The following is a 19,907-nucleotide window of genomic DNA, read 5'->3' as shown; positions in this document are numbered from 1 at the left end:
ACTCCTAGGTTTCTGGCTGGTAAGTGGCAGTGCCATTATGGCGACAGGGGTCCTCCATTCTGGAGGGGCAGCAGGTCTAGGGAGAGGATGATGAGCTCAGTGTTTGGATGGGTTGTATTTAATGTGCCTGTGACACATTCAAGGAGGCAATGCAGGGTGGACATGGAGACACAGGTCTTAGAACTTGGGGTTCTAGTCTAGCTTGAAGGTAGAGGTCAGCATACAGAGAGAAACGGGACTTGTGAGGGTAAGTGTGATCAGGAGGAATGTGGTAAAGAGAGTCTGATATAACCCCCAGTCAGAAGACCCATCAGGTAAGGATCAGCCAGAAAGACTGAAGGGAAACAGGGAGACAGGGGAACATACAACTTAGGCAAAATTTGGGGACTGCACCTTCGAAATGCCAAGGAGAGGACTTCTGCTTCTGGACAAGATGAAACAGGTGATGTTAGTAAAGACCATGATCAAAAAGATGAGAGAATACTATGAACAAAGCTACACACATAAATTTTAACAACCTTGATGAAATGGAGCAATTCCTTAAAACAGCCTGTCACAATTCACCCAAAATGAAATAGATAATTTGGATGCACTGTATCTATTAAGGAAATTGAATTTGTAACTTAAAAAGTCCTGAGGGGCACCTGGGTGGCTCAGTTGGTTAAGCGGCTGACTCTTGATTTGGGCTCAGGTCATGATCTCACTGTTCCTGAGTTCAAGCCCCACATTGGGTTCTGCTCTGGGATCCTGGGAGCACAAAGCCTCTCTCGGATTCTCTCTCTCCTTCCCTTTCTCTACGCATGCTCACTCTCTCTCAAAATAAACAACAACAAAACTCCTAAAAAAGAAAGATCTAGTCCCAGATGGTTTCACTGGAGAATTCTACCAAATGTTTAAAGAATGAACAGCAATTCCACATAATCTCTTTCAGAAAATTGAATAGGAAGGAACATGTCTCAATTCATTTTATGAAGCTAGTATTACCCTGATACCAGAAAACAAAGACAGTACAAAAAAGGAAACCACAGGGGCGCCTGGGTGGCTCAGTCGGTTAAGCGGCCGACTTCGGCTCAGGTCATGATCTCACAGTCCGTGAGTTCGAGCCCCGCGTCGGGCTCTGGGCTGACAGCTCAGAGCCTGGAGCCTGTTTCAGATTCTGTGTCTCCCTCTCTCTGACCCTCCCCCGTTCATGCTCTGTCTCTCTCTGTCTCAAAAATAAATAAACGTTAAAAAAAAAATTAAAAAAAAAAAGGAAACCACAAAGTAATATATCTCATGAATACAGATGTAAAAGTTCTTAACCAAATATTAGCAAATCTAAGTCAGCAATATATGAAGATAATTTTCTACCATGACCAAATGGTTTATTGCAGGAATACAAGGCACATTCAATATCCAAACACTAAATATAATTCACCAGGTTAATAAGCTAAAGAAAAAAAAATCACCAAGTCATATCAATTAATGTAGAAAAATCCAACAAAATCCAACACCCATTCATGAAACATACTCTCAAAACTGAGAAGGGAACTTCTTCAACTTGATAAAGAACATTTACCAAAAAGCCTACAGTTAATATGGTTAATGGTGAAAAATTGAATGCTTTCCCCTCAAGACTGAGAACAAGGAAAGAATGCCGGTTCCTACCCCTCTTATTCATCATAGTACCGCAAATTCTAGCTAGTACAATAAGGCAATTGAAAGGACATAAAAAATGTATAGATTGGAAGGGAAGAAATAAAACGATCTCTTTTTGCAGATGGTATTGTTGTCTTCATAGAAAATCCACAGTGGGGGAAAAAACCCTCCTGGAAATAATAAGTGAATCCAGCAAGTTTACAGAGTACAAGATCAACATACAAAAATCAACTGTATTTCGGTACACTAGCAATGAAAATGTGTATCCTGAAATTAAAAATATAATACTATTTGCTCAAATAAAAATAAATACTTAGGTGCAAATCTAACTAAACACGTACAGGACTTGTGTGCTGAAAACTATAAAACACTGACAAAAGAAATAATCAAAGATCAGCATAAGTAATGAGATATATACCCTGCCCACAGATTGGAATACCGAACACAGTAAAGATGTTAATTCTCCACAAACTGATATACAAATGTAACATAATTCCTACCAAAATCCAATCACAATTTTTTCTACATAAGACAAGACTATTCTAAAATTTACACTGAAAGGCAAAGGAACTAGAATAGCTAAAACAAATAGCTAACTTTTCAAAAGAAGAAGAATAAAGTGAGAATAATCAGTCGACCTGATTTCAAGACTTATTATATGGTTATTGTAATCAAGATTGTGTGATATTGGCAGAGGGATAGACAGATCAATGGACTCACAGAAATATATCCAGCTGGTTTTGAGAAAGATACAAAAGCAATTCAATGGAGGAAAGATAGTCCTTCCAACAAATGGTGCTGGAGCAACTGTACATCCATGATCTTATATAAAATTTAACTCAAAATGGATCACAGATTTAAATTTAAAATGTAAAATTATCAAACTTTTATTATCTTATTTTTTTTTAATTTTTTTTTAACGTTTATTTTTTTGAGACAGAGAGAGACAGAGCATGAATGGGGGAGGGTCAGAGAGAGAGAGACACACAGAATCTGAAACAGGCTCCAGGCTCTGAGCTGTCAGCACAGAGCCCGACGCGGGGCTCGAACTCACGGACCGTGAGATCATGACCTGAGCCGAAGTCGGCCGCTTAACTGACCGAGCTACCCAGGCACCCCTCTTATTTTTTTCAAGTTTATTTTTTATTTTGAGAGAGAGAGGGAAGAGAGAATGAGTGGGGGAGGGGCAGAGAGAAAGAGAGGGCGAGCCCAAGCAGGCTCCGGGCTGTCAGTGTAGATACCGACCCAGGACTTGATCCCACGAACCGTGAGATCATGACCTGAGCCAATACCAAGAATTGGATGCTCAACTGACTGATTCATCCAGGTGCCCCTAAGATTATCAAGCTTTTAGAAGAAAATATAGGAGAAAATCTTTGAGACATATGGCTTAGTGAAAGGTTCTTAGACATTACCCCAAAAGCTTAATACAGGAAAAAAAAAAAGTAGTGGACTTCATCATAATTAAAACCTTTTACTCTGCAAAAGGATGTTAAGTGGGTGAAAGAACAAGCTACAGACAGGGTGCAAATATTTGCAAACTACACAGCTGACAAAGAACGCACACTAGGATATATAAAAAACCCACAGACTTGTCGAATCACTATGTTGTATACCTGAAACTAATGTAAAATAGTGTCAACTATACTTCAGTTAAAAAAGAAAAAAGAAAACCCCTGAAAAATCAACAGAAAAAAACAAGCAATGGATAAAGGACATGAAGAGATGTTTCACTGGAAGCTATACAAATGGCATATGATCACATGAAAAGATGTTCAATATCTCTATAGAAATTAGGGGGATGAAAATTAAGACCATGATGAGATATCACCGCACAATTATTAGAACAGTTGAAAAAATAGTGACAATACCAAATGTTGGGGAGGATGCAGATAACTGGATTTCTTATACATTGCTGACAGGAATGTCAAATGCCATAGCCACTCTAGAAAATAGTTTGGTTGTTTTTTAAAAAAAAACTAAACATGCACTTACCATATGGCCCATAAACTGTAGTCCTGGGCATTTATCCCAGAGAAATAAAATTCTATACATGATTGTTCATAGCAGTTTTATTTGTAATAGCTAAAACCATGGAAACAACCAAAATATTTTACAGTAGGTGAATGGTTAAACAAAATGTGGTACATCCATACTATGAAATACTACTTGTCAATAAAAAGGAAACAACTTTGGATATCCACAATAACTTGGATGGATCTCAAGGGCATTGTGCTGAGTGAAAAAGGCCAACCTCCAAAGGTCACATTCTGTATGACACCATTTATAGAACATCTCAAGATTACAGAGATGGAAAACAGATTAATGGTTGCTAGGGGTTACTGATGGGGGTTTTGGTATTCCGTGCAAGCGAGAGAAAAAAAAAAATCTTTTTTTTAAGCCACTGTTATTTTGGATCCCTGTTACTTGCAGTCACACACAGTCTGAACTGATAAGTCTCCTGTCACTCTACACTTTTTTGAATTTCCTCCTCCATCTCAGTCCCTTTCAAACTCACCCTCCTCCACACACCCTATAGATGATGGCATCGCTCAAAGCATGATCCGTACTGCTCTTCTCCTCACTCAGTAGGATCCCTAAGCAATCTTTTTCATGCTTGATGGTTTCATTACCACCACAGAAATAAGTCTCACATGAATCCAACTGCCTATTGGACATCTCCATTTTGATGTCTCAAAAGCACCGTAAACAACATGTCCAAGACTGAACTTATGATTTTTCCACGTCAAACATGGTCTTCTTCTCTATTTCAGGGGATGTCATGACAAGCTGTCCAGCTGAACAGCTCCCAAACCAGAATTCAGTCTTTGCCCTTCCCTCACTCTCACTTTCATTTCCAATTCATCTTCATGTCCCAGCAACATTACCTTCCCAAATCTGAGTTGTTAGACTTCTTATCCCAGGTCAAGCCACTATTATATCCTACCTGGCTGCGTTCCTACTATGCCTTTCTGACAGATTTTAAAACATGTTCACAAATTGTTTAGCACTCCTTCCATCAATAAGTGGTATCTAATTTTCATCCATCGAATTTTCTGTGAGCTGAACTTAGTGACTCACTTCTACTAAATACAGTGCAGTGGATGATCCTGCCTGATTGCCAAGGTCAGTGTATTACTCTGCTTGGGCTGCCATAACAGTAGGTGGTTTAAAGAACACACGTTCGTTTTCTCAGTTTTGAAGGCTGGAAATCTGAGATTAAGGTGTTGGCAGGTTGGGTTCTTCTGAGGCCTCTCTCATTGGCCTGCAGATGACCACCTTCTTGCTGGCTCTTCACATGGTCATCCCTCTGTGTATGCACCCCTAGTGTCTGTGTGACTAAATTTCCTCTTTTTATGAGGACACCAGTCACACTGGATTAGGGCCCACCCTAACAGCCTCATTTTAACTTAATCACCTCTTTAAAAGACTTATCTTCAAATACAGTCACATTCTGAAGTGCTAGGGGTTGGGACTTCAACCTATGAATTTTGGGGGGACACAATTCAGCCTGTAACAGCTAGGCAATAAAAGGTGGTACAGCCTCTTCTTGGCTCTCCCTCTCAACAGCGTATCAGTCTAGGTCCAATCAGGAAAGAAATCACACGGGAATTTGATCAGACTTAAGTTTAGTATAGGACGTATTAAGTAGAACAGGGGATTGCAGTCGTGAGGGATTGCCCAGTAAGACTCTAAAGAATATAAAAGTAATAACGGATATAAGAAGTCAAACCCTTAAGACTCGAGGAAGCACCCTAGGAAGAAACCTGCCAAGGCTGGGATTCCCCCCACTCCCCTTGTTGGAGATGGCGGAGATGTTTAGAGCTATACTGGTGAAACCTACTAGAAATCTGGAGCTCACTTGAAATCCAAGCTTTAGGGTACTGGCAACATTTTACTGGAAGCTCTCTGTTACAAAGCCAACTGACGAAGGGAGTGCCAAGGGAGGTTGCTGGCCACCAGAGCTTCTGGGACCAGGTACTGCAGGAGCTGGGCACTGGGGAAGTGGGGAATGCTGTAGGATCCTGCTGCTGAAGAAGTCTGCAGGAGCTGGTCTAATGAGAATGCTGAAAACAGGAAGCAGAATCCTTTCTTCCTAGAATGGCTCTCCAGTGCCCTCTGTAGACAATGCTTTAGTGTCAGCTGGCAAGGAGAAAATATTTAAAGCGCCTGGATCCATTTTTACAGAATAGGCAAAAAAAAAAAAAAAAAAAAAAAAAAAAAGTGAATCTAGAGCTGACAAGCAACAAATAGGTAACTGGCACAGTCCAGACCTTTGACTACTCTGCTTCCAGATGTACCCCCTGACACATATTTGAATTCTGTACATCAACAAAATAACTCTCGATTTCTATCTAATATGAGGTTACTCTTCTTAGGAGTGAAGAAATTCTCACACTTTCCCCAGGGGTCAAGGTACCCATCACTCACTATGTTAATCATTGCTCAATTTAGTAAAAGTCCCCTGTTAGAATATTCTGTTGCCTAAGTTTCTCACAACTTGTGGATAAAGGAAAATTGGGAAGGAGAAACAAATGGTTAGCATATCCAAACATATCAAATAGAAAATAAGCAAAACTTTTCACAGAATTATAACAAACAATCCTAAAATTTGTATGGAACCACAAAAGATCTTGAATAGCCAAAGCAATGTTGAAAAAGAAAAACAAAACTAGAGGTGTCATAATTCCAGATTTCAAGTTATATTACAAAGTTGTAGTAATCAAAACAGTATGGTACTGGCACAAAAACAGATCCATGGATCAATGGGAATAGAACAGAAAACCCAGAAATAAACCCACAATTTTATGGCCAATTAATCTTTGACAAAGGAGGGATGAATATACAATGGGGAAAAAACAGTCTCTTCAATAACTGGTGTTGAGAAAACTGGTCAGCCACATGCTAAAGAATGAAACTGACCACTCTTTTACCATCCACAAAAGTAAACTCAAAATGGATTAAAGACCTAAATGTGAGACCTGAAGCCATAAAAATCCTAGAAGAGAGGATAGGCGGTAATGTCTCTTGACATGAGCCATAGCAACACTTAAAAACACATTTTTTTAATGTTTATTTTTGAGAGGAAGAGAGACAGAGTGTGAGTTGGGGAGAAGCAGAGAGAGGGAGACACGGAATGTGAAGCAGGCTCCAGGCTCTGAGATGTCAGCACAGAGACCGACACACGGGCTCGAACTCATGAACTGTGAGATCATGACCTGAGCCAAAGTTGGATGCTTAACTGACTGGGCCACCCAGATGCTCTGCAACATTTTTTTTTACATATGTCTCCTGAGGCAAAGGAAACAAAGGCAAATATAAACTACGGGGACTACATCAAAATAAAAAGTTTCTGCACAACAAAGGAAACAATCAACAAAACTAAAAGGCAACATAGTGAACGAGAGAAGACATTTACAAATGATATATCTGATAAAGGGTTAATATCCAAAATATACAAAGAACTGATATAACTCAGTACCCAAAAAACAAATAATCCAATTAAAAAATGGGCAGAAGGGACGCCTGGGTGGCACAGTCGGTTAAGCGTCCGACTTCAGCCAGGTCACAATCTCGCGGTCCGTGAGTTCGAGCCCCGCGTCAGGCTCTGGGCTGATGGCTCGGAGCCTGTTTCCGATTCTGTGTCTCCCTCTCTCTCTGCCCCTCGCCCGTTCATGCTCTGTCTCTCTCTGTTCCAAAAATAAATAAACGTTGAAAAAAAAAATTTTTTTTTAAATTAAAAAAAAGAAAAGGGCAGAAGACATGAACAGACATTTCTCCACAGAAGACATACAGATGGCCAGTGGACACATCAAAAGATGTTTAACATCACTCATCATGAGGGAAATGCAAACCAAAACCACAATGACCTATATCACCTCACGCCTTTCAGAACGGTTAAAATCAAAAACACAAGAAATAGCAAGTGTTGGTGAGTATATGGAGAAAAAAGAATCTTCATGCATTGTTGGTGGGAATGCAAACTGGTGCAGCCATTATGGAAAACAGTATGGAGGTTCCCCCCCAAAATTAAAAATAGAACTACCCTATGATCCAGTGATCACACTATTGAGTATTTATCCAAAAAATACAGAAACACCAATTCAAAGGGATATATGCATCCTTATGTTTACCACATTATTTACAATAGCCAAACTATGGAAACAGCCCAAGTGTCCATTGACAGATGAAAAGATAAAGAAGATATACATGATGAAATATTATTCAGCCATAAGAAAAAATGAAATCTTGCTATTTGCAACAATATGGATAGAGTTAGTCAGCAATCAGTCAGAGAAAGACAAATATCATACGATCTTATTCATATATAGGATTAAATAAAACAAACAAATGAATAAAAGAAAAACAAAAGAGAGCAACAAACCAACAAACAGATTCTTAATTATAAAGAACAAACTTATGGTTACCAAAGGGGAGGTGGATGAAGGGATGGGAGGAATAGAGGATGAAGATTAAAAACTACACTTATGATGAAAAAAAATTAAAATGATTAAAAAATCAACGAAAACAAACAAAAAAGCAGCCAAACCGCTACAGTTCTCCTTTCTGTAATTTGTCACAAGGCTGTAACCGATACTGATAGCTTTCTTCTTTCACTGCACCCTCTGTATTTCCCCTGCCCTCAATGAGAACCTTAACTGCTCGGGGTTCACACCTAGAGGAGTGACTTAAACGCTCATTCCCAAAATGTTTGAGCCCTCAATGGTCCTGCCTTTTTTGGTTTCTGTAGTTTTTCATTAACCTTTACTATTGCTGTATTTTTCATTAAACTTTACTACTAATACATGTCTTGTGAGGGCAAATCTCTGTGCCTTCTGTGATGCAGGAGGTCCAATGTAATCTACTTGCCACTAGGTAGCTAGCCGGTGCCCACAAGGAGTGGTGCCATATCAAGGATTAACACTGGTCTCTGCTGTTGGCAGACTGGGCACTTAGCAATAGTGTTAGGTCAGTCTTGGTAAGGGTAAGTGCACATTGCTGAGACCACGCATGGACCCTATTCCTGCCAGCCTGTTCATGGGCCCATTGAGCAAGCACTAGGGTGGGGAAAGAGGCTAACTAACATCCAGAGTACGTTAGTAAGTATCCATGTTTCCCACCTATTGTTGTGCTCCTGTGCAATGGATGCCTTTTGGTGGGCATTCACATGTACACTAATATCTTCATAGTCTATGTCCTTTCAGAGAGGTCCATCCCCATAACTCTTCTCCAGACTTACTTGTCATCAATTTGACAGTAATTTTATGTGTCAATTTGGCTTGGCCACGGTGCCCAGAAATTTGGTCAAACATTATTCTGTGAGAGTGTTCTTTGGATGAAATTAACATTTTTAAAAATGTTTATTTATTTTGAGAGAGAGAGGGCATGAGTGGGGAGAGGGCAGAGAGAGAGAGAGAGACAGACAGACAGACAGACAGAGACAGAGAGACAGAGAATCCCAAGCAGGCTTTGTGCTTGGAGCCCTACACGGGGCTCAATCTGATGAACTGTGAGATCATGACCTCTCATTTCATGACCTGAGCTGAAATCAAGAGTTGGATGCTTAACCAACTGAGCCACCCAAGCGCCCCAAAATTAATTTTTTCAGCAAGATATATTTTTTTAATTTAAATTTTAGTTAACATACAGTGAAATATTGGTTTCATAAAATTAGCATTTATATCAGTGGAATTTGGGTAAAGCATATTGCTTTCATAATGTGCATGTGCCATGTCCAATCCATTGAAGGACTTAACAGAACAAAGACCACCCTACGCCAACCAAGAAAGAATTTTTCCAGCAGATGGCTTTTCAATTCAAACTGCAGCTCTTTCCAGAATCTCCAAACTGCTGGCCTATCCCATTAGATTTTGGACACACAAAGCCTCCACAATCACATAAGCCAATTCCTTAAAATATCTATCTATCTATCTACCTACCTAGGTTCTATTCTTTGGAGAACGCTATTACGCCAATTTTTCATTCCTGTTCCTTCCAAGTGCTTGACCATAAAGCCAAACCATTAACAACAGATCATGAACCAATAACCAGTAGATTCATACTTCTGGCCATCTCTCACTCCAGAAAATCAAACACATTGCCCAAAGTTCTAGCCACAGGGGAGATTTTTCTTTACCATTGACCTTCATCCCTGAATGAGGTCAAGGTCACCCCTGAATGCGATGACCATGCTGCCTTGTAACTTTGGGGAATTATCAGCGTCATTTCATGCAAACCCATCTGTAGAGCATGCCTGAATATTTTATTTTTATTTTTTTAGTGTTTATTTTTGAGAGAAAGAGAGAGACAGAGTACGAGCAGGGGAAGGGCAGAGAGAGAGGGAGACACAGAATTTGAAGCAACTCCAGGCTCTGAGCTGTCAGCACAGAGCCTGACACGGGGCTCGAACCCACAGACCTAAGCCAAAGTTGGACGCTCAACCAACTGAGCCACCCAGGTGCCCCAGAATTTTTTCATTTTCTGTAAACATATCCTAAAGATCATCCCAGGAAGCCTTGCCTGTGGGTTGAGAGAGAGAGAGAGAGAGAGAGAGAGAGAGAGAGAGAGGGAGGGAGGGAGGAGGCAATGCGACTGGAATTGGTGTGAAAATAATCTGAGTCACCTGCGCATTCAACTTAGTTGTATCTTCCACACCTGCCTGAGCTCGGACTCTTAGCTACCATTTCCATTTGATGACAGACTGGTGCTGCACATGCCCAACCTTATAAGTGAGGGATCCAACAACACCCAGATTTTTTGGGCAGCTCAGACTGCATGGCCACCTAATATCCCATGGTGGGATATAAAACCCAACAGCAAGCCAGTACTGTTTTTCAAAGTCAGAGTAGATATTTGAGAAGAGGGTATAGACATGCTCTAGTCTTAGAACCTGAACTGTGATGATTCTCTTATCAGTGCTTTCCAGAAGCTCCATATAGTGTCCCTATCTGCCCTAAGTTTCAATTATCAGATGACTCCTACCCCAGCCACTGTCTAATTGCAAGTGCATGAGAGACCTTGAACAAGCATCACTCTGAGATGTAATAATAATCAATGACTGCTATGCTGTCATAGCTGACCCCAACAGCAACCTCTCTGGTTTCCCTGCATCTTCTCTGGCCCCTCCAATTTGGAGTCCATGTTTCAGCCAGAGGGGCATTTTCAGAACAATGATTTGACAATAATACACTCATCAGTGCCTTCCTGCTGCCCTCAGGCTGAGGCCCAAGCCTTCAGAGGACCTCCCATTTCACCTCCATCTGCGCTCAGGATTCCGGGCTCCAAGTCCCGTCTCTCTAACCCAGTTCTGGGCAGTGCTGTCTCCCTCCTGTGCCACAACCCTTTACCTGGCTCCCTCCCACTCATGCTTCAGGTTTACCTCAAATGCCACTTCCCTCAGGAAGCCTCCTGAGGTCACGTGGCCTGTCCAAAGGTTCTCAGACCTCACCTTTGTGGCTGTGGCACTGGTTGTAAATTTACACCCTTTTGAGTGATTTATCTTTTCAGTGAAGACTTTATCAATGTCTTGTCTTCAAGAAATTATAGGTTCCACCAGGGAGAGGTCTGCAAATATTCTGTGATTTTATCCTCAGACTCCCCCAGAGTGCTGGGCATATAAAGGTTGTTGTTGTTGTTTTTTTTCCCAATGAATGAATAGTGAAGTAATAGGCTGGGATGAATGGGGGCTGGAGAGTCTCGATGCCTGTCCCACAGACACAGGGGATATGGCCTGGGGTGGGGGGGACACAAGTCAGAGACCAGGGCCACCTCCCTTTGGGCTCCATTCGTTCTGCCCAGGACAAAGTTCCACTCAGGGCTGGGGAAGTTCGTCAACAAAGCAGGGAACTTGAGGATTTCACAATACTGGTTGGGCTGGCAGTTGGCTGTGGGGGACTGACTGATGGCCTGCTCTTTGGGGCTTTATTTTTAGTTTCTGGATGTTTTACTGTATTTGGTAATTTTTCAAAACTGGGAAAAACCATTGCCTGGCTTCATTTGCTGTGCTCCTGGGTCAGGACACAACCAGAATTGCTCAGGAAAGTAGAAAAAAGAGGGGCTGAGCTGGGGGTGAGTGCTCAGACTGTACTCTACAGTGCAGGCCAGAGGAGATGTTTCAAGAGATGTTTCAAAAAAGACCCTGACCCTGGTGCTGCGGAAAAGCGGGTCCCATGACCCATTAGGCTCAGGGCCCTGACACCTGGCCCCACCCTGGGCTGTCTGCCATGGCCTCCTTCCCTATAACCTTCGGTTCAGCAGCATTACTGACCACTCCCTTCCCCAATGTGCCAGCCACAGTGCCAGTCCTGGCCCCAGGAGGGACCACCATGGCTCCCACTTGCAAGACGCCCACAATCTGGCAGAAGAGACAGCACTGGGCACTCTGGCCCCTAACCCCACCCGTCTCCCCACGCTTCCTTCAGGACCCGCTGGAGTCTGGAGCGCATGTTCACCACCCCACAGCTGAGCCTGACATGCAGGGCCACAGCAGTTGAGAATTTTTCAGGAAAAGTGCCAGTCAACCCAGGTCTAACTGGCTTATGGCGGTGGGGGTGGAGAGGGGAATCCTGTTAACCAGTGGCTCATAAGTGAAGAGTCCAGAGAGTGGGAGGGGGCTTGCTTAAGGTGCAGTTTGATTTTGAGCTCAAGAGCTTCCCCTCCCCCACTTGCCTTCCCCGGACCTTGCTTTCTCTCTCTCCATCCTTCAGTCAGGCCATCTTCTGCACCGGCTTCATTCCCGCGGCTCCCTGCAGGTACGAAGCTACAGCAACAACTCCAGGACTCACACGACCCAGAGTCTGAGAGTATGGCAGCAGCGCCTTTTCCCAGCATGCCCAGCATATGTCTCCCTGGGCCTCATTGGCTGTAATCGGGTCAGGTGCCCGCCCCCCAACCAATCACTGACGGGGAAAGGCGTTGCCGCGATTAGCTTCGTCTGGCCTTAGCGGTAGTGTGGCCGCCAGGGCTTCACCAATGGAGCGTGGAGGAGGGCTCCGCAGGCGAGATTGGGAGGCTACTGCCAGGAGCAGGGGGAAGATGCGGGGAAGCGGAAGACTGGTGTCTTTCGTTCCCATGGTGCCCGGGGACCTCAGTGAGAGCGAAGTTCCTGACAGTCGTTTGTTGCCAAGCGAATGGAGGTGCCATCTCAGGCAAAGGGATGGGGTAGGCTTAGATACTGCATTTAAAGGAAGGTTCGGTAATGTTCAAAGCCAGCTAAGAGACCTGAGCAGAGGGAGCCCTGCGTCCAGATCGAGGTGTGAAAGCCAAGATATATGAGTTAGAGGGAAGCTGGGGTTTCCTAGTGGAGGAATAGACAAAACAAAAAAGTACACAGCAGTTGTTAGGGAGCCCTGTTCTAAGACTGATGGCCCTCAGCAGTCGGGACAGACGTCGGAGGGAAGTTTGTGGGTTGGACTCTTGTTACACTGTCCCTTCTCTGAGACCTCTCAGCTCTGGCCAAGGTCTAATTAAACCTGTATCTTCCCCTTCAAGAGGGGTGTGGTGGGTACGATGGATAGAGTGTTTCTTACAGATCCCTCATCTTGGCCCTGCTTAGGGAAAGGTTTAGTCTGGGCCACATTGTGGCCTATAGGCACCATTCCCTGTGCAGACTGACCCTCCTATACCCCGCCCTCTTCTCTAATCTCTGAACCCTGCAGACCTCACTTTGCAGGCAGCTAGATTCTGCACATTCTCTTTATAACAAGCTAGTTCAGACAAAGTCCATGTGATTAGAGCTGGCTCCTGTGAAACCACAGATAGCTTGCCTCTGGTATTCCCCTAACCTGAAGGGCTAGGGTTCATGTGAGTGGGTGAGGGGGGCAGGGAGAGGGGGCTTAGCACCGGCTTTGGGCCGGCAACAGTGTCCATGGCCTTGGAAGCTTGTCTGGGATGCAGAAAGTTAATGGACCAATGAAAAGAACAAGGAACCATGTCCAGGATGACAGAACCTGGCTCGAGGAGAGCCTCACAACTAGCTCTCAAAGCCTTACTGACTGCAGCACAGCTCCCCTCTGGAATGTGTCAGGGGAAGGCAGGACGGACAAGGGAAAAAAGGCTCCCAGCCACTCTAAAACGGACATCGCAAATACTTATACTGAGGCGGGCCCCTCAGTTCCTCACTTTGAGCCTGCTTCCTCTTGTTTTACTCACAGTTCTGTGGGACGTCCAGGTCCTCTGGCAGTCTTTCCCAATGAGCTTTGTCCCCCACCCTGGCATGTGCCTCGTGGTAACTTCTGTCATGGTCCGAATCACTCCCGTGGACATTTTGCCTTCTGGGTCCCCGGACTTGAATTTCCCAAAGGCAGAGGCAGTGGTTTATCCCCGTGGTCTCACATTGCAGCCCACACATAGTGTATGAGAAGGTATCTAATAAAGGTAGAATGATGCCTCCCTTAGCGTAGACCCAGGAATTTGGAACTTGGCAGGGGCAGGGATGAGGATGAGTGGAGTGTCACTGCCTGGCGTGGAGGAGGAGGCAGAAAACCACCCCGAGTAGACACATAAATGATTAGAAGCTCATGGACAGACCGCCTGTGACCTTGGCTGTTGCTGAGGCTCCAGGGCACCGAGCAAAGGTTAGAGACCGGAGAGTGCTGAGACATTGCAAAAAAAATCTCCGTCCCCACAAGTGTTTTACGGGACGGTGTGGTTGTTTCAAAGTTTGGTTCTGTCGGGATCACACCCTCAGCTGTTTGACGCGTGCTCTACACACGACTCTTTCCCCTAGGGTCTCTGACAGCCCAGATGTTTCTGCGGCAAACTACTGTCACCTGTCTGGCTTTTTAGACCCTGTAGGGTGTCATTGAGGTTTTCAAGCTTTCTTCAGGATTTTCTTTTTTTTTTTTTAATTTTTTTTTCAACGTTTATTTATTTTTGGGACAGAGAGAGACAGAGCATGAATGGGGGAGGGGCAGAGAGAGAGGGAGACACAGAATCGGAAACAGGCTCCAGGCTCTGAGCCATCAGCCCAGAGCCCGACGCGGGGCTCGAACTCACGGACCGCGAGATCGTGACCTGGCTGAAGTCGGACGCTTAACCGACTGCGCCACCCAGGCGCCCCTTCTTCAGGATTTTCAAAAGCCTAGTGGGTAAGCCTAAGTGGGGAATCCAAACGTTAACTTACTTGCCATGGGCTGGAATGAAATCTGCTCAGTGAGGTAACAGTTACGCAGTCTGATGAGTGTGTCCTAGTTAATCAAATAGGGACTGATAAGTGTATCTTCTCTCCCAGCACCCAGCTTGGTAGACTTTTGTGGAACTGTTACTTGCTCAATCGAGTTTTCTGGGGGGAAACCATGTGCAGAATGAGGCAGAAATACGAAAATGTCTTTGGGCTGTGAAAGAAATGACTAGTAGCTTCCCTCCCGCGTAGTTTCCTCCGGAGCCTGTGGAGGGCGGGGAAATCGGTGAGGAGGCCCGGTTGCAGCGCAGTCGCCCCCTGGTGGTCAACGGGGAAGCACAGCACTTGTAACCACAAGCAAACGGTGTCTCCAATGAAACCTCCACGTGGGGAGGAAAAGAGAAGCCATTCATCTTCTAAATCGTAGACTGGCCATTGCTTTGGAAAGTCTGGAGCAGAACACGATAGGGAAGGGTACGGGCACCTTACCCAATGTCTCTGGGCCTCACTTTTCCTATTCCTTGCAGTAAAGGCACCAAAGAAGAAGCCTCTTGGATAGGCCGTGTGAGGGAATGAGACAAGCCAGGCCACAGGAACTTCTGCACTTGCTCTGGGCCATGTCTCGTGTCTGGGGCCATGTATCATGTCTCTCGAGAGGAAGAGAGAGAGAGAGAGGAGAGGGAGAGGAAGAGCGAGCGAGATCGGTCAACCTGGCCACGAAGTGAGTGGTGGCAGAAGGGTGGGGCATGTGGACTATGGGTTACCCAATATGGCCTCACTGGTACAGATTGCTCCCCGTTAGCCAACTGGTCCCCAAATAGGCTTTGGGGTTTCCAGGGAAACTGGGAACCATAACAGATTGATTTATTTCCAATTCATTCCAATACCTGGAAACTCCTTTTGAAACATCTGTCCTTTCTCTGGTGACTTACTGGTATGAGTCACCCTTATATAGAAGGGGAAAAAAAAATACATGAAAACTTCTGTGGGGTAAGAAGAAAAGATGTGCATATTTATCAAGAGGCTAGTAAATATTGATATTTAATCATTGTAACAATTCCATCAGAGGATTGTTTTTCTGTTCATTTACAGCGTGGAAACGGAGGATCGGCAAGGTAAACTGATGTGCTTGGGATGAAACAGAAAGCTCCGGAACTGAAGCATGGGCCCTGTGCCCTAAATGTCACAGGGCCTTAGAGGTATCTTCTCTATCTTGGGGCAGGGTGGAGGGGAGGGGGAGATTTAGATAAGAAGCCTCCCTCAATCCCTACCACCCCCTCCACCTTGGGCAGCCCTTCTAGTCCGGGCTTCTGATTACTGGGTGGCCAGTCACTTCATCCTGGCCCACACAGCTGACTGGACCAGCCCTGACACCTTTCCCAGGGCAGCTAATCCATAAGCTGCTGATGGCTTAGTATGTGAAAGGCCACATCCTGCAGGAAGGGTGGTCTTCAGACCAACTGGGGCCCGTGAGAGTGTGGGGAAAGAGGCTTGGTAGCAGGAGGACACTGCACGCACCAGGGAAGTTTCACAGAGGCAGTGCCCGGAACAGGGAACCAGGCTGAATATTTACTGCTGTCTGTGTTCTTCATGCTTTCGTACCGCGGACTTTGTAGCTGGGGGAGGGGAAGTAAATCTCTCAGGATTTTCTCAAGTGTCTGTTGATGGCAAAGTTGTGTTTGTCTGAAAACATTTTTATGTTGCCCAGTCTAAAATTCCAGGTGGGCAGTTATTTTGAACACATTGAACATATCCCACTGTCTTTTAGCATCATCGTTACCGATGAGATGTCATTTGTCAGTCTGTCGCTCTTTCCTGTCTGTCTGGCTCAGTGATCTTTGTCTTTGGTGTTCTGCAGTTTCACTGTCATATGTCTTAGGTGACAGTTTCCTTCATTTAGCCTGCTTGGGACTTGTTTGAATTTCTTAAATCAGTGTATTTGTTTCTGTAATGGTTAATCTTCTGTGTCAACTCGGCTAAGCTATGGGGCCTAACACTAATCTAAATGTCTCTGTGAAGGTATCTTGTGATGTGCTCGCTATTTACAATCAGGAGACTTTAAGTAAAGCAGGTTACCCACCAGAATGTGGGTGGGCCTATTCAATCAGTTGAAGGCATTAGGAGCCAAAACTTAGGTTTCCTGGAAGAAGAAGGAATCTACCTCAAGACTACCACAGAAATTTTGCCCCAGGTTCTGCCCTGCTGGCCCGCCCTATGAATCTTGGGCTCAAGATTGCAAACTCTGGACTTCAATTCTTGCCTGAGTTTCCAGCCTGCCACCCTGCCCTGCATATTTCAGACTTGCCAGTCCCCATGGTCGTGTGAGCCAATCCTCTTCCACCAGAAGAACCATGACTAAAATAGTGTTGGTCAAGTCTAGAACTTCCCGGCTGTTTCCATTTTTTTTCTTTAGGGACCCCATTGAGATTTAAGGTTTATTTTCTCACTCTATTTTCTGTTTATTGACCTGTATCGTAGTTTCTATTGTTTCGTTTCTCTGAGTTACAATTTGAATAATTTCTTTAGATTTAGAATTCCGAGTCACTGATTCTTTTGTCAGCTGGGTCTGATTTACTGTTAAACCCATTCCTTGAATTTTAAATGTGATATATATATGTATTTTTTTTCCAGAAGTTTTACTTCTTTTTTCACATATGCTTAGGCATTCAGTATAGTGTATTTTCTATATGCCTTTTCGAGTATGCCTTTTATTTCTTAAAAAAATTTTTTTTTAATGTTTATTTATTTTTGAGAGACAGAGAAACAGAAGATGAGCGTGGAAGGAGCAGGGAAAAGGAGACACAGAATCGAAAGCAGGCTCCAGGCTCTGAGCCATCAGCACAGAGCCCGACATGGGGCTCGAACTCACAAGCCGTGAGATACTGACCTGAGCCGAAGTCGGAGGCTTAACCGACTGAGCCACCAGGTGCCCCTGTTTTTTATTTCTATAAACATATTAAATAGAGTCATTTTATAGTTGTGTCTGGTAATTCCATTATCTGAAGCCCTCTGGGTCTGTTGATGCAACCTGTTGTTTCTGCTAAATATCAATTACGGTGCCTTGTTTCTTTGAATACTTAGTCATTGTTGACTGAAATCTGTTCATTTTCCTTAACTGTACAAGGATCACTACAAATTAAATTCCCAATCATATTTTCTGTGTGAATTTGGGCTGCAAATTCACATGGGGTTTAGCTCATGATTCCTAATTTTAGGGGTGAATTTTCCTACTGTTTTATCGAGGGCTTGAGGTAGTCAACTTTTCTTGCAGTCTCCTGGGAGAATGTGGGAACGGCTGGGTTTTCTTCTGTTTCACCTTCATTATCTCCAAGGGTGTAACTGGTGGTCCAGTTTTAGGGAGGAAGGATTTCTTGATAGACTCCTCACCTGGGTGGATCCTGGGCTTTATCTCTTATTCCTTGGGCTTTGGCAGGATGTGAAACCGAAGCACAGCCAATCTCACCTGTTTCAAAAAAATCCTTTCAGGGCTCTGCTTACATCTTGAATTTCCACATCCACTCAGTTCCTGGTCCAAGAATGCTTTACCATTTGGGCTGTTCAATGATGCTTCTAACAAATTCTTTTATTCTAGATTTTTAGTTGTTTTGGGTGGAAGGAATAATCCAGATACCCAGATACTCCATGTTATTGGAAACTGAAAAGCCTATATTTTTAAGTGTTAAACCTTGCACTTCTGGGGGGTAAACCCCTCTCTGTCATGATATATTGCATATATCATGTACATCTAATATAACATTGTTGAAAGGAGTTTACTGATATTTCTTACATCTTTGTTTCATAGTTGAGAATGTCCTGTAATTTTTTTTCTTATCCTATGATTGATTTTTTAAAAATCCTGGTAATACCAGTCTTTAAAATGAGTTGGAAAGTGTTCCCTCCTTGTCTTCTATGTCAAGACCCAGAGAGACAGAAAGAAAGAGAGAGAGAGAGAGAGAATGGGACTTGTCCCAAGTTCAGGCCCAGGTCACGACTAAGGTCTCCTGTCCCTGAACTCAGGGCTCCTTCTGAACCCCTCACTGCCACCCAGCCACACAGGGGGCATAGCCTGGTCACCATCTCTGCACTGGGTGTCCAGGTGAGGAAGGTACTGAGTCAATGAGTGGAAAACAGATGTAGAAATGGATGGATGGAGCTAGATGGATGGATGCATGGATGGCTACATGGATGGATGGTGGACTTTCCTGACTCTGAGCTCTGTAGCCCGTCACGAAGTAGGTGATTCAGTGCTTACACCCAGCTTACAGCCACTTCTTGGCCCCGTTTTTAATAGCTGGGAGGACCTAACATCTTTTAGCCCAGCTTCCCCACCTGTGCTCTTTAGGCTGTGACCAGAGTGAACGTGCTCGGCATGGAGGTCAGCCCATGGCAAATGCAGGACATCCCATCCTAGACAGCAAGGTCAGGGCTTCCTTACCTGGATTGTGCCAAGGCCCTGGAGCTCAGGCGGAGTGGAGCCTTTGGTGTGTGTGATGGTAAAAGTGGGTTCCTGTCGTCTCTCCTCCCAACTATTGTTGAGATGCCCACCGGCCAAACCTGGTGACTCATGGAGGCGTGGGTCTGTGTTCACTGTGGAGGTGATGTCACGTGGCCTGGGGTCTGGTCGTTGAAGCAGACGACCCCAGAACCTCCTTCCTCCCCACCCTTGAGTGGGGGACACCCCTTCATCTCTTCCCTGTCAGGTTCTCACTTCTTGCCCCTCCCCTGGCATAATCCAGAGTTTACACTTTTGAAAATAAAACCAGGAAAGGAAGATGCCTTCAGATAGATTCTACTTCTGCCCTGTGACTTGCACCCTCCAGCCAAGGGGACACGGCAGAAATGACTTCCTGGAACTGGAAAAGAAAAATGGTCTGGGAATGAAATACAAGTAGCACCTCAAGAAGTCACCCTGCCCCACTGGCTCTGCATAGGTTGCAGGACTGGAGCTTCTTGTAAAGGCTTCCCAACCGTGGGCCTCTCTTTCTTCCCGACTCTGCCTTCAGTGATACCACAGTGAGAGCCTGAAATCCAGCGAGCGTGGAAATTGGCAAATGCTACAATTCGGGGAATGCAAAAGACATTTACCAGCACAGCACTGGGCAGGAGCCATGGCTAATAGCAGCAGGGATGGGAAGGGCTGTACTGAACT

This window comes from Prionailurus bengalensis, chromosome A3, assembly GCF_016509475.1.
Source record: "Prionailurus bengalensis isolate Pbe53 chromosome A3, Fcat_Pben_1.1_paternal_pri, whole genome shotgun sequence".
NCBI classification, from domain to species: domain Eukaryota; kingdom Metazoa; phylum Chordata; class Mammalia; order Carnivora; family Felidae; genus Prionailurus; species Prionailurus bengalensis.
This window is presented reverse-complemented; position numbering follows the sequence as displayed.